Source organism: Triturus cristatus, chromosome 9 (assembly GCF_964204655.1).
Source record: "Triturus cristatus chromosome 9, aTriCri1.1, whole genome shotgun sequence".
NCBI lineage: Eukaryota > Metazoa > Chordata > Amphibia > Caudata > Salamandridae > Triturus > Triturus cristatus.
In genome coordinates this window covers 135,995,190-136,010,150 of record NC_140592.1, presented here as the reverse complement: position 1 = coordinate 136,010,150, position 14,961 = coordinate 135,995,190, and the positions used below count along the sequence as shown (strand labels likewise).

Sequence of the window (14,961 nt, the reverse complement as noted above, 5' to 3'; positions counted from 1 at the left end):
TATACCCCATGGCTAATACTTCATATCCCTCGTCTTGTGCATGCTGGCCACTTCGTGTCCAAGGTGTATAAATTGTTATTGCCTTTGCCCACAGCAAAACATAAAAGGGTGGAATCGATATGGGAGGCTGAGCCAAATTCAACAGGCATAGCTTTTGACTGGGATATGATCCATAAGTTGGCCCTGACACACAAAGTCTCACCCATCCTATTTCAAACGAAATACATGCTGCTTAACAGGGCATATTGGACGCCTGAAAAGCTTTTCAAATGTAAATTAAAGGAGTCTCCTGAATGTTGGAATTGTCAATCAGGCTCTGGTGATCTTGCACACATGCTGTTTACCTGTCCTTCACTAGGGGATTACTGGGGGAAAATATTTGACTGCATTTATCATGTATTCAAGATACGGCCTGTACAAGACTTTGTGTACGTTCTTTTGGGGGCGCTGGACCCACAAATACCAACAGTCCAAGATCGCCAGCTTTTGGACTTAATGTTAACGATGGCATGTAAAGTGGTTCTTTGCAAATGGAAAAATGCGAAGGAGGTGAGCTTCAAAATCTGGCAGGAATGGTTATCCTTCCTAAGAGGCTCTAATAATCCGGCCCTGCAAGCTTCTACTTGGAGCCCTTCCAACAGAAGGCTTTGGAAATCATTGGACGCCTCCTCCTTTCATTACGAGCCACCTTGAGATTTTGCTGGGGCTTGGTCCCTTTGTTTGGGGTTGGGAGTTGGGTCATGATTAACTTTTTGAGACCAGGGTCGCCGCACCCACACATTAGGCATTGTATATACACAGTTGTACCTGTATACTGATGATGCAAGCTGGAGTGATTTGTTTTATTATTATTTGCGTAGCTATTTGTTTCTATTGATTTCTGTTTTTGTATTGTAGTTTCGGACATGGACTGATTTGACCTTTTTGTACGGAAGAGTTACTGTACTGTCTTTGCTATTTCAATAAAAATGATTTGAAATAAAAAAATTAAAAAAAATGAAAAGGTGCTTTTCTTTCTTCTGCTTTGTTTTTCTAGCTTACAGTGACTAGCAGAATGACATGATTATTTTTTGCATTCCTTAGATATTTATAGAAAAGTTAGAATCTTTCTGCATGTTTCTATGCCTTCCGAGGTAGAGTTACTGTAGCTTTTTGTTTTTAAACTAACTTGTATTGACCTGTTTCTAATATCTTTTTGCAACAAATATCGAACAGGTTTTTTCTGTTTAGTTTTCTGCTAGAGGTTCTGTCTGTATTTTTCATGTTTGCAAACATGGTCTCTCTTTCTGAAAGAGCCGTGCTCCAAGGTTTTAAGTGGTTTGTGGGAAAGGTGATGGAGTGACCATGTATTATATGGAATGAAGTACCCTTTGCCATACATAAGGATATCGCAAGTCACCTCGCAGTTCCATAACCTTATAAAGGAACTCTGCCTTCTGCCGTGTTCCTCTATATGATTATGGAACTCCTCGGTGACTTGCAATATCCTTATAATGGACGGCAGGGAGTACTTTATCCCTTATAGCATGCTCAAATGCTAAACAATATTGTACTGACACAAAAGTCTGTAAAATAAAATAATAAAACAAACATAAGAAATAAATGTTAGTTTTGACAACAAAGTGTTAATTTTTCAGAATAGTGTTGTGATTGTCTTTTTGTGCCAGTCTTGCTACTTGGATATGCCAGGGCAATGTTTAAGAAAAGTTGATGTTCAAAGTGTTAGTATGGCATAGAAATGTCATCCAAAATTGCAAGTGCTTGTGTTGTGAAGTGTGGAAGGGAATGTGATGCTCATAATAGTGCACCATGTCCCTTTGTGGATTGAGAAGATTCTTGCATTGTTGTTCATATTGCTCCTTCTTGGTCTATTATCGATTTAGGACAGGTCTGTATCATCATTAGTAGACACCAAAAACAAGCTGCTCACTGAGAATATGAATTAATAATGGAGGGTCATGAAGGCCATTGTTGTTGTGCTTTCAAGGCTATGGCATCAAATTGGAAGGTACTTCTAATGAACTGCAAACAATCAATGGACACATATTGTTTCATTTGATGTAACATTAGTATTGCTACGGATAGATTGTTGCAGTCTGCTGGCAGACTGACACAAGTAAGCCTGTTTTATAATTTTTGAGAGATACTTTAGCACCACTGGTTAAGAACTATTGCGCACCCAATGTTTGCATGCTTCTGTAGATAGCTGCAGGTGGTGGACACCAGCACTCGTTTTGGGGACCAGGTCTTATTTTTCATCATCAGACTTTGACACCGAGCAAGAAAGAGAAAACTATAGAAAAGAGTATAAAAAGGCATAAGGGAGAGAAAAAATAATAATCGAGAAAGCAGTGGTGACACGACACTTGCAAGAGTTTGATAAAGAGGAAGGAAGTGTAAGGTGGTGGAAGTAATAGAGACGTGAGGTGGATTCAGAACTAGGCAGCTTGGTTGTTCAGCAGCTCTGGCATCTGGCACCGCCAGTAGTGGACTGGTAAAATGAACTTTGAATCCATGCACATATGTCTGTATATATTTATAAAGAAAGCGCTTGAGTGCCACAGTCTGGTAGCACATTTAATTGGCAGTGCTATGGTAGCAGATATACTGGAGAACTACATTCTCATTATGTCCTTACCTGGACATTATAGTTTTATGATATACTTCCTGTATGCAGTTATATAGTGAGCCTCGGTCTGATGCTATACTTCTATTGGCATTGTAGCTTGATGGTACACTTTTCTTGTTATTGCAGTTTGTATATTTGTCCCGGCACATTATTCCTCACTACCCTACTCTACTCCAGTCTACCCCACCCCAGTTTACCCACCCCACTCCACTCCACTCTACCCCAATCTACCCCACTCCTCTCAATACGATTTAATCTACCCCACTCCATTTCCCTCCAATATACTCCTGTTCGCTCCAATCTATCCCACTCACTCAATATAACCCAATCAACCCCACCCCACTCAAGTCTTACCACATTCCACTCACATCTACCCCACTCTGCACCAATCTACCCCAATCTACCGCAATCCACCGCCCTCTAATGTACCCCAATCCAACCTACTCTACTCTAAACTACCTGACTCCACTCCAATCTACCACACTCCACTCTACTCCACACCAATCTACTCCAGTCCATTTTACCCCACTCTGTTTCAGTTTATGCCACTGCACTCCAAATTCCACTCCAGTCTAACCAAATCCTCTCCACTCTAATCTACCGTACACCACCATAATTACTCCACTCCAATCTACCACAATCTATCCCACTCCAGTCTACCACAATCTACCCTGCTCAACTCCAGTCTACCCCACTCTAATCTACACCACACTACCCAAATCGCCCCACTCCACTTCACTCTATGCTACCCCTCTCCAATCTACGCTACTCTATGCTACCCCACTCCATTCCCCTCCAATCTACGCTACTCCACCCCACTCAATAAAATCACCTCACCCAAATGTACCACCCCACTCCACACCCAGTCTACTGCACTCCACTCACATCTAACCCACTCTGCTCCAATCTACTCCAGTCTAACTCCCCACTCTACCCCAATCCAACCCACTCCACTCCAATCTACCCCACTTCACTCTACACCAATCTACCCCAGTCCCAGGGGTGTAACATAGGCCCCTCAGCAAAATAGCCGGACCTGAGAACTCCTGATTAAGTCTGGAGGGAGGCCCAGTCCAATTGCCACACTCTGTTTCAATTTATCCCATTCCACTCTCCCCTGCAGTCCATCCAAATCCTCTCCACTCTAATCTACCACAATCCACCACAATTACTCCACTCCAATCTACCCCGCTCGACTCAAATCTACCCCACTTCACTCTACCACACTCCACACCACCCAAATCTGCCACACTCTATTCCCCTCCAATCTGCTCCACTCCACTAAATGTAACCCAATCAACCTTACCCAAATCCCCCCCCCCCACTTCACCCCAATCTACTGCACTCCACTCAAACCTACCCCACTCTGCTCCAATCTACCCCATTCCACCCCACTCCAGTCTACCCCACCCCATTCTACTCCACTCCAATCTACCCCAGTCCAATTTACCCCAGTCCATTCCAATTTACATCACTCCACTCCAAACTTCACTGCAATCTATCCAAATCCTCTCCCCATGCCAATGTACCACAATCTACCCCAATCCACATTACCACACTCCACTCTAATCTACCACGCTCCACTCTACCAGACTCCACACCACCCATATCTACCCCACTTCACTTCAATCTACTGCATGCCACTCAAATCTATCTCACTCCAATCCCATCTAACCAACTCCAACCCAATCCACCCCACTCCATCCCACCCTACCTCATACAATCTTCCCCACTACCATGTACCCCAGTCTACTCTGCTTTACTCCAGTCTACCCCCACCCCACCCCAATCTACTCCACCCCATCCCAATCTACCCCACACCTCTCCTATCCTACTCCACTCCAATCTACTCCACTCCAATCTACTCCACTCCAATCTACTCCACTCCAATCTACTCCACCTCACTCTACTCCACCTAACTCTACCCCACCTAACTCTACCCCACCTCACTCTAGTCTACCCTTCCGTAATCCACCCAATTTGTCCCACTTCAAACTTCAGCACTCCACTCTACCTCACTCCAGCATAATTTGCCAGACTCTACTCCAATATACTCTTATCTACCCCACTCCAATCTACCCCAATATATCCCACTCAACTCTACCCAATCTACCCCACTCCACTCCAGTCTACCCCATTCCACCCCAATCTACCCAACTTCAATCCACTCCAATTACCCCAACCCATCCCAATACACCCCACACCAGTCTACCCCACCCCAGTCTACTACACTTCACGATACCCCAATCTACCCTACTCCAAACTACCCTAATCTATCCCCTCTCCATTCCATTTTCACCCTACTGTAATCATCCCCACTCCAATTTACCCAACTCCACTGCAGTCTACCCCAGTCCACCCACAACACTTTTCCCCAATCTACCTCACTCCACTTCAATCTACCCCAATATAATCCACTTAACTCTACCCCAATATACCCCACTCTAATCCACTCCAATCTACCCCATTCCAAACTACCCCAATCTACCTCAATTCATTCTACCCCACTCCAATCTACCACACTAATCTTTCCAACTCCCCCACTCCAATCTACCCCACTCTAGCCCAATACTCCCCACTTCATTCTCTACCCCATTCTGTTCTACCCCACCCTGCCCCACTCCACACCACTAGATTTTAGTCATGCTAAACAGCAGACACACTGGTGTACATAATGGCTAAAACACATTGGCAAAGTTAATAGCTCTCGCATAGTGGAGACCTATTGGCTTTGCGCCAGTCTACTCTACCATAATCCACCCAATCTATTCCACTCCAATCTGCCTCACTCCAATCTACCCCACTCCAGTCGATCCCAATATATCCCACTCAATTCCTCCCCGAATTACCCCACTCCAATCTGTCCCACTCCATTCTACCCCTCTGCATACCAATCTACACCAATTCAATCTGCCTCACTCCAATATAACCCACTCCAATATAACCCACTCCACTCAAATCTGTCCCAATCTACCCCACTCCACGACTCCACTCCAATCTACCCCACACCACATACAATCTACCTTGCTCCACTCTTCCCAATCTACCCCTCTCCAAGCTACTCCAATCTACCCCAATCCATTCCATTCTACCCTACTACAACTGTACCCAATCTAGCCCACTCCAATCTACTCCATTCTACCCGACTCCACTCCATTTTACCCCAGTCCACACCCATCTACCGCAATTCAGTCTACCCCATTCCAGTCTACCACGGTAATCTACCCAACTCCCCCACTCCACCCAAATCCACCCCACTCCATTTTACCCCACCTCACTCTGTGCCTATGCCATTCTCCCCATTCCACTCTACCCCGATCTACCCCATTCCACTCTATCCCAATCCACCCCACTCCACACCACACTAATTATTTTAACAATGGTGAACAGCAGCCACACTGGTCTACATAATGGCTAAAACACATTGCGAAATTCACTTTCGCATAGGCGAGACCTATTGGCTTTGCCAGTGCTTTTTTTTTTTTTTTTTAGAGAAGCTGGTGTTATCCCCTCATTAATCATTTACTTTAGCCTGATATGGCTAGCGGAAGGGGGCTAGGTGCAGGGCATGGAAACATGGTTAGTCCCTGTGCCCAATCCTTGCTACTCCAAATGTTTCTTCCCCATAAAAGAGAGTTCAGGGTAACTAAAGAGTGTGCCCGCCCCCGTGCCCCCTGATTAATGCCATATAATTTGCTGCGAGATAGTGCTTGCCGGCACCTGATAATTGTTTTTATTGGTGATAGGTCGTGTGCCAGTGCTGTGTTTGAATGAAGCTTGCTTTACTGATGGCCTTATATTTTAGCTGTTCTGCTTGTGGTGGGAAGACTGAGAAGCCAGTTCACTGTACAAAAGCCGTCACTGTTAGCTTTGTCGACACTTTATACAGGTAGACAGTCTGGGCTGTTAATTTGAATTTAGCTGACGTGACAGCACCTGCCCGTAACTGCAGCAGCCAGAAAAATGCATGTGGGTTTGTTTCTGTTATTACCTTTTATGTTTGTGGTGTTAATGCATTAAATAGCACAGCCCCTCGTGCTCATTAATTCCTATTTGAATATTCATGGGTAGCTATAATGCTCAGTCTACGTTTTGTCTTGTGCTGATGCGACTGACCTAGGTGTTTATAATAACTGACTGTTTGAGGTGCTGAAATGTGTCCTCAATTTTAGAGGCGGGTTGGAAATGTGCTTTTAAGGCTGGTAAACCTGCCTTTAATGTGTTAGCGTAATGCCCCTTCATTATACTTAATGGTGGCCTTCTGTACGATTGGCTCTCTAAACGCTTGCCCTCCTGTATAATACGCTCACAGAATAGTCTTTCAATAAAGCATTTGCCCGGTGTCTAAAGAATGTTGTATTCAAGACGCACGTGTCACTGTGGTTCATGGAAGTTGTTTCCCTGCTACCCAGGATGCTACGGCGCTGGTGGTTGGATAGACCAGTCCAGCTCCAACACCGGCCAGATGTGGTTCATCTGTATCCACAGCAGAAAAAAACTGATCGGATCCGAATTACACAAAGGATGCCCGGAGGTACTTGGGTTTTTAATGTGCTTGGCCTTTTTTGTGCAGTATTAACAATGCTGCATACTGTCTGCTGACAATTATTGCCGCAGCAGCAATACATTTTAAAATGTGACTCAATTCACTAAAATCGGCAATCTTCTAGATAAATCGTGTTCTTTGAATGCCGAACTGCGTCACCCCTTACGAATGAAATTACCGAAATAGGCAAGGTGCCAACCTTTGATTTTTTTTTTTGCCATTTAATACTTAGAAAAATATTTGCCGTTTTCCATACAATTAAGGATTTATGCGGAAGTGCTAGTGTTTCCTCAAATATAACTGATCCAAAGTTTTGATTGGTTAAAGTCCGGCCACTTTGACCGGTTTCACAGCTCTTTCTTGTGATAAATCTATAAGATACATATTCACGCTTCAGCTATGGCAGTTACACTTTGCAGCCGAATCCTTTTCTTTTCATTAAATCCGTTTTAAAAGTTACCGACGCACGAGGCCCGATGAGACTTTTGTGTTTTAAATGTATCTTCTGTGCCTGCCTTTGCCATCCCCGCTTCTTAGGCGAAGCTTCCCAAGGTATAAAAAAATATCTCTTCAAAGTAAAAATTACTACCGTAGAAAATTGCGAGGCACGCGGCGTAGACGTTTGAAGTTCACCGTGAGGCCGGCAGGAGAAAGCCTCATTTTAGCTGCAGAATATGTTTTACCTTCGCTTGAGGTTGCAACGCGACGTGCGTAATAATGTCTGGTCCCTAGTCCTGCGAGGACTTGAAATTGCATTCATCAAGCCGGCTGCGAGCGTTTCCAGCTTCATGCCGCCTTCAAGCACTCTATGGTCGCCATTTTACTGACTTTACAGCCGCGTTATCTGGCACGCGACTCCGCATGAACGGACAATGGTGAAAAGAAGTGATGCACGCTTTACGTTAAATGGTTTTGTGGCGTTTCCATTAGCAGTTACCGTCCGTTTCTTAAAGACTGCACCGCGTACAGCATGGGAGGTGAACGTCACTAACGCTCAGGACGTGCGTGGATAAATGGTTGCGCTGGCGCGAGCCCCTGTGTTAGCTTCTACGCTTGCGCTGGGTTAGCCAGCTTTCCCGCCGGTAAAAATGGATGACGGTGTGTGGGCCTCCGAGAGGGTTTCATTGTGTTGCTTCAGAATTAACAGGCATTGTGTAATAAGTCCGGCTAAACTGGATAACAACGACCATTGTTTTTACAGCGCCTAGAAACGGCAAATGTAAAGTTTGTAACGTTATTGAAAAACATCCTGATATTTTTTTTCTAGCAGCTCGGAGTTAACGCCACGGGAAATGGTGCTATGCAGCAGCCACTGTTAATTGCCGAAAGCATTATGCTGTATGAATATTTAACTCCCTGCAAACTCGCCTTGCTACAATACTGCGAAGCGTTCTGAACAGAGTAAAATGCCCAGGAGGAGGCGCATTGTTGTAAAAAGTGAAGAATAGCACAATGACCATAACTGATTCAGCATGAGAACATGTGCTTTGGAAACCTGCAGGGCTGCTGTTGTAAATGACGTGAAATCTCCAGCTACAAGGTGTGCAAAAGATTGGGAGTGTGAAAGAGGAATGGCTGTTAAAACCATGGTGCACAGCTGCGAGACACGGATGCTGGCTTCCTGGGTTGTAAGTACAATACATATATGCACTCAGGCATAGCTATGAGTTAACACTGGTGGAGGTGAGACCTTACTAGGATACAATTAGAGATTGGTGCATTGGCTTCCATGCTTGCATCACTTTGCCTGGTTTGTACCCCGTCAAGCACGATAGTAGCCTCCGATAGAGTCCAGTTGGCTTCCAACGTGTGAAAAGAGGGTTGCGCCGCATTTAATCCTCCTAGATTTAAAAAAAATTCGACTACCTATTCTGTTGTAGACTTCTGGGGGTAGTAAGTCTCGCTGTCGGAGTCTCGTTCACAGTACACATAGTGTCAGCCTTTTAAGATAAGGTCCACTGCTGCACAGCTAATTAAGGACCTGGGTACGATCTTGGTGGGTGAGATACTCGGTCACAAACGTGACGGATATCCCGTCTGCCGTATTACAAATTCCATAGGATATAATGGAACTTGTAATATGGCAGATGGGATATCCCTCACGTTTGTGACGGAGTATCCCATCCGCCAAGATCGTAATCAGGCCCCCTAGAGTTCAGAGCTGGTTGCTCTTGAACATGTCTGCACATGTGTAGTGGCTAAATTGTGAGACTGCTATTTAACTCAGTCTGGTATTTGCACACTGGTACCCTGTCTCAAAAGGGACACTTCTGGGATTTGTACCTCTGCAGGCCTTATAATAATAGTGGGCATTAACATTGCAAATACATACATCTGTAGTGTGCACTATGGGCTAAACCTGCAACAAACTACAGTTTTGCCATAGTTAGCCCTACAGACTCGGTTGATGCACCAATAGTATAGGAAATCAGTATACTGAATGCAGATCTGACATTAATTTTCACTCATTGGTGCTTTCCACTTCATTATGCAGCACCCCTATACCTCCACATACTTGTATTCGCTAGGCATTTTGCCTTGCTATACATAATATCAGATTTGTTCTGCCAGCATGCATGCAAGAACATAAAATAAAAATAAATTAACTTAAAGTACAGAAAAACTTGAAAGTCTGAGTTTATTAAACAACAACTTAAATCTACATATATTACCTTCCTTATGCATACATACCTTCCATGTATTTATGTATCTTTATATTTATTACTTTGCTTCTAATTCAGCATCTCCAATGCACTACCCTATATCTCACCCTCCCTATACCTCTCGCAGAATATCCTCTACCTCAACTCTCTGACTCGTCTCAAACCTCTTTGACTCGTCTCAAACCTCTTTCTACTACTCTTTCCAATGCACTACCCTATTTCTCACTCTACCTCTTCTCAATATATCCTCTACCTCCACTCATCCCAAACCCTATTCTTCCTCTGTGAGCCCCAAACGAACTCTTTCTAGACTCTACCCTCCTTGCATCATCTCATACCTCTTTTACTATTCAGATCTCCCAAACAAGCCTTTCTAAACTCTTCCCGCTGACTGTCCCACTCCACCTCCCCATCACTCATCCAAAGCCTCCTCCTACTGCTATGAACTCCAAACAAAACGTTTCTGGACCCTTCCCTCTTCTATCCCTCCCCTATTCCTTTTCAATCCAAATAGCAGACTAACTTGTACACCGCTCAAATTAATTTCATATTTCCCTATACTAATTCCCCACTAATCCTGTTTGGGTTCCGGAGTAGTGTGCTACCTGCCAAAAAGCGTTTCAACACCGCATCAAGGGTAGCAAGCGCTATATAAATGCAAACCCTTCCCTCTTCTATCCCTTCGCTATCCTTTTCAATCCAAATAACAGACTAACATATCCACCGCTCAAATTAAATTCAGATTTCTCTATACTAATTAACAACTACGCCTGTTTGGGTTCCCGAGTAGCGTGTTACTCACCGAAAAAGCACTTTGATGCCTCATCAGGGGCAGTAAGTGCTATATAAATGCAATTACAATATCTGCATTCATCGTGCACTTGATTAGTAGCTGAACTTGTGAGACTTCTATTTAGCTCAGTCTGGTATCTGCACACTTGTACCGTATCACTTATCACTTAAGGGACACTTCAGAGATTGGTGTCCCCTTTGCAGGCCTTATAATAATAGTGGGCATTAATAGTGTGAGTATGTACACCTGAAGTGTGCATTATGGGCGAAACCTGCAACAAACTGCAGTTTTGCCATAGTTAGGCCTAGAGACTCGGCTGATGCACCAATGTTATAGCAAATAAGGATACAGAATGCAGATCTGACATTAATTTTCACATAGCTGCACTCCTTGTGGCACTTCAAGAGTTAGCATTTTAACTCCGACACCACTCCCAGATTTGGGCCTTTGAATCACTTTGCTGGAACAAGTTAATTGACCTGCTGGCCAGCTAGAAGAACAAAGGCCTTTGCACACAATAGGGCCATTAGCCAGTAATTAGACCTGTTCCTGGGAGAAGAGAGGGTGGGGCCTGAATTTGCATGTGCTACTTATTATTCACATTGCACCTGGCTTGAGAAAGCTCAACCAAAAGAATCAAGGGAGGGTAGCCAGACTTCTGGAGCCAATCACAGGAGGAGTTGCTCTTTGACGTTTTGGAGAGGAAGGGACCAGATGGCTGTGGCAGTTGGGGGGGTGGGGGGGAGGGCTTAGGCTCTCAGAGAAGGTCTTTTAATATACCACTAGACTACACCATCATGGAAATTCCTAAAATGCTGTGCAGGAGGTCTGGTCAGAGGTGGAGTGATGTGTCACTCTAGGATTGGGTAAGAGGTGCCTAGCTTCTGCAATGTTCCACCCTCACATTAAAAAAAAACCCTGCACAAGGTAGAGACTTTTGAGAATAGTCTGGACCTGAGGGAATCTACCCCAGAGGAATGTGTAGCTCGAAGAGCAAAGACACCTGACTCGTACTGCAAGGATGGTTTAAAAAACTTCTGACATAAGTTGCCATCAAAAAACTAGGATTTGTTTGACTAGGGACAGTGGCACTGGCCAGCTTACACCATCTAGGGATCAGGAAAGGGATAGAGCGGCTGGGGGGGATCCCTTTGCGATTCCTCTGATCTTCTGGGGACTGGTCCTGCAGGTGTGCGACCACTGGATTCAATTTTTGAACCACATGAAGGAATTTACCCCCTGAAAATGGGCAGTACGTCTGCCTGAAATGCATTGGGGCTCGTATTCAGATGTTTACCTCATCATGATTAACCAGCAATGGATTGTTGAAATAATGTTATGATCTCATGAAGATAATGAGCATAAACAATTACATAATGCATTAAAGAAGTATTGATTGGAACTTTTGGAATACTTTTGATCATTTGAATAAATTCATGTATTTTGAACTCTTGGCAGTGCGCATTGAGCGACACTTCCCGGTGGGGAGGTGCAACTGAAGCTATTTGGTACACCCTGGTTTAGGGGACGATACCTCAACGCACGCCCACAAACATTGTTACAATAATCAACACAGATCAAACAGTATACCACGGAGTGCGTGATTTAATAATTTGTGACTGGCCAGCTTACACCATCTCAGGATCAGGAAAGGGATAGAGCTGTGTTGATAACCCTTCTTCACAAATGAAATAGCTTTAAAATTGTGCCCACTCCTACTTAAAATTGGTTAACATCTTTTAACCCATAATTTATAAAGCAGTGACAATATCAGCCAATACATGATACATACTTAGTGCACCTGGTTAGGGCGTTCTTAAATATTCAGTGATTTATTTCTGTGCCATCTTTGTTAACCGAAATGCCACTAAAAGGAATTTGTTTCACATATGCCTCATCTTGTCCAGGGCAAGACCTGTTAATTGCAGGGTGGTGGGAACAAATTGGCTGGGATGCAGATGACAGTGTTGTGCTAGGGAGCTAAACTTCTGGTTCAGCAACAAGTTGTTTCATTTTTGTGTGTCTTTATTATCTTTATTATTGAAGCATTCTGACATGAAAAATTGGAGGGGGCATTATTTCAATACCCTTTGATGTGTGAAGATTAGTGTCAAATGACATTCATGAAGCGTGTGATGACCACTTGTATTGGTGGTGGTAACACCTGCTCAGTGCCCTTACTTCATCAGGCAATTTTGTGACTTTTTCTGTGGATGGAACAAGAGCATTTCCGCCTAACTTGCTGGCCAAAAAGTCAACATTTTACAGGATGCGGATGATAGTCTTATTAGATCAGACGCTCTTTGGTCTTCACAGATCACTTGAAGCATCAGCCTGCCCTTGTGGAACAAGAAATATCCAAATTAATGTATTTAAGATTACAGGATTATTTTTGGATGGAAGTAAAGACTGCTTTTTGTTTCCATGTTTCTAAATAAAGAAAAATTGAAAAGGCTATAGGGGTTTGGTTGGATGAAAAAGGCCGAAAATCCACACACATCAAAGCCTTATCAAGCTCGGCCCGAATCTCTAATGAGGACTTTTCAGAGGTTGTAATAGAATCTGTCATGCCCAGATGTAAGTGCATTATTGAAAGTAGTTAACAGTAAACTAATGTCTACACTGTCTTTTGAATCCATTGCTTCCCAAATAAACTCAACGCTTGGCTTGACAAGCCACAGTGCAATTGCTATCATCAAATTTTCCACCTCCCTGAATGCACCAGGGTGGCACAAATCCGATTAGAACTCAGCCTTACTCCATTTGCGCATAATTGATTATTTTATGGTATAGCATGGCTTGCGTGTTTTAACTTAGCTGATTCTTACTGTATGTTGCTCTTCTTCTGGCAATGGTATGGTATGGTTTTTATGGTTTTATTGTATGATGTTGTTTCTTGCAACGGTTTTTAATTAATCCAGCAAGATAACTAATAAACTTGAAACTCAGCCTTTCTAGACAGCAAATAATAATACTTCAAGCTAGATTCTTGTCATACTGTGCAAAGGCTGTGAGGGCGGCTTTGGGCTCTCTTAAATACAATGCATGGCAGGTAATAATGTAGGAATATTATATCTGCAATGCTCTTTTAACCAGGCATTAAAAATCTTGGAGGTTGATGATATTTGGGGGTACCCTTCCCTTATAGCAGATTGCAAATCTATTGTCAAAGCAAGCTAAGCTTATCTCGGAGCACAGAAAGGTAGGAGATCTGGTTAAACAAGCATTGGCATAGCCAATAGGTCTCGCATTTGGGACCTTATAAGTGTTTAGCCATGCAACAGTTGGTGTTGTTGCACCAAGGATATTCTGCTACATAACTAAATACTTATAAGGTCCCAAAAGCGAGACCTATTGGCTATGCCAATGTTTTTGTGAGAGTCTGCGTGCGTTTGTCGGAGAGTGAGTGGTAGTTATGGGAGCCTTTGTGAGCAAGAACAATATGTCTCTAATTATCCAGGTCTCAGTGATTGATTAGTTTATTCAAGAGGGGGTGGGATTGTATGTTTTAGTGGTTGGGGGGAAAACCCAGTTCAGAGTGACATGTTTACCATGCCCGTTGGCTTTCAGTGTAGGAAAGAATTTCTTTGTGCACAAGGTTAGTCTAATCCTTTGCTCTAATGGTCTAGGCTTGTCACGTGGTCCCCTCGCAGATGTTTGGGGTAAGTGAAAGTTGGGTGAAGGGATAGTGTCAACACATCAAAAGAAGGAAGGGGGGCAATGATACAAGTTAGGATTGTTTAAGATAACTTTCCTGACTTAAATTATTTTGACCTTGCCAAATATATTGCCTGGTAATTCCTTTGTTTTCAGTTTGTGCGCAGCATTAACTCCAATGATTTCATCCTGACCTGTTGTAGAATACCTGGAAAGGTCTTAGTAGGAAAGTGGATTATTATTTTGGATGGACAAGAATCAATAAAGTATTTAAGCAGTGCATATACAATTTAAAAAAAGAAAATTACACAAAACATAATCACATTTCTCAACCAATTTTAAAATCGAGAGAAAATTTGTATAGTAAAATAAGACCAAAATAATAAAAATCCAATAAGGGGAAGCGGAGATTAAAGTGAAAGTAGTTTGAAAAAGCATAAAGCGCTACACTCTGGACCTTTCTCCCTCTCCATTATTTCATCTCAATTCTTTTCCTCCTTTTGAAGCCTTTATGAAGAGCATCTACTTCCTCAGTCTTGTCTGATTGTCCACGATGTTAACTTATGATTGATCTTACCTTAATTTGTATAATTTTGTGTGCCTGTTAAACACTTTAACTAAACAGTTTGTAACTATAATGTAGTGATGAAAAACACAAGGAGAGGAATTAAAT

The 14,961-nt window shown here is 43.2% G+C and overlaps 1 protein-coding gene across 1 annotated transcript in view; it reads left to right on the top strand.

The window, feature by feature from the left end:
- Nucleotides 1-14,961, top strand: part of SFMBT1 (Scm like with four mbt domains 1) — a 482,765-nt gene that overhangs the window by 164,014 nt on the left and 303,790 nt on the right. The gene's annotated exons all lie outside the window — the stretch shown is intronic.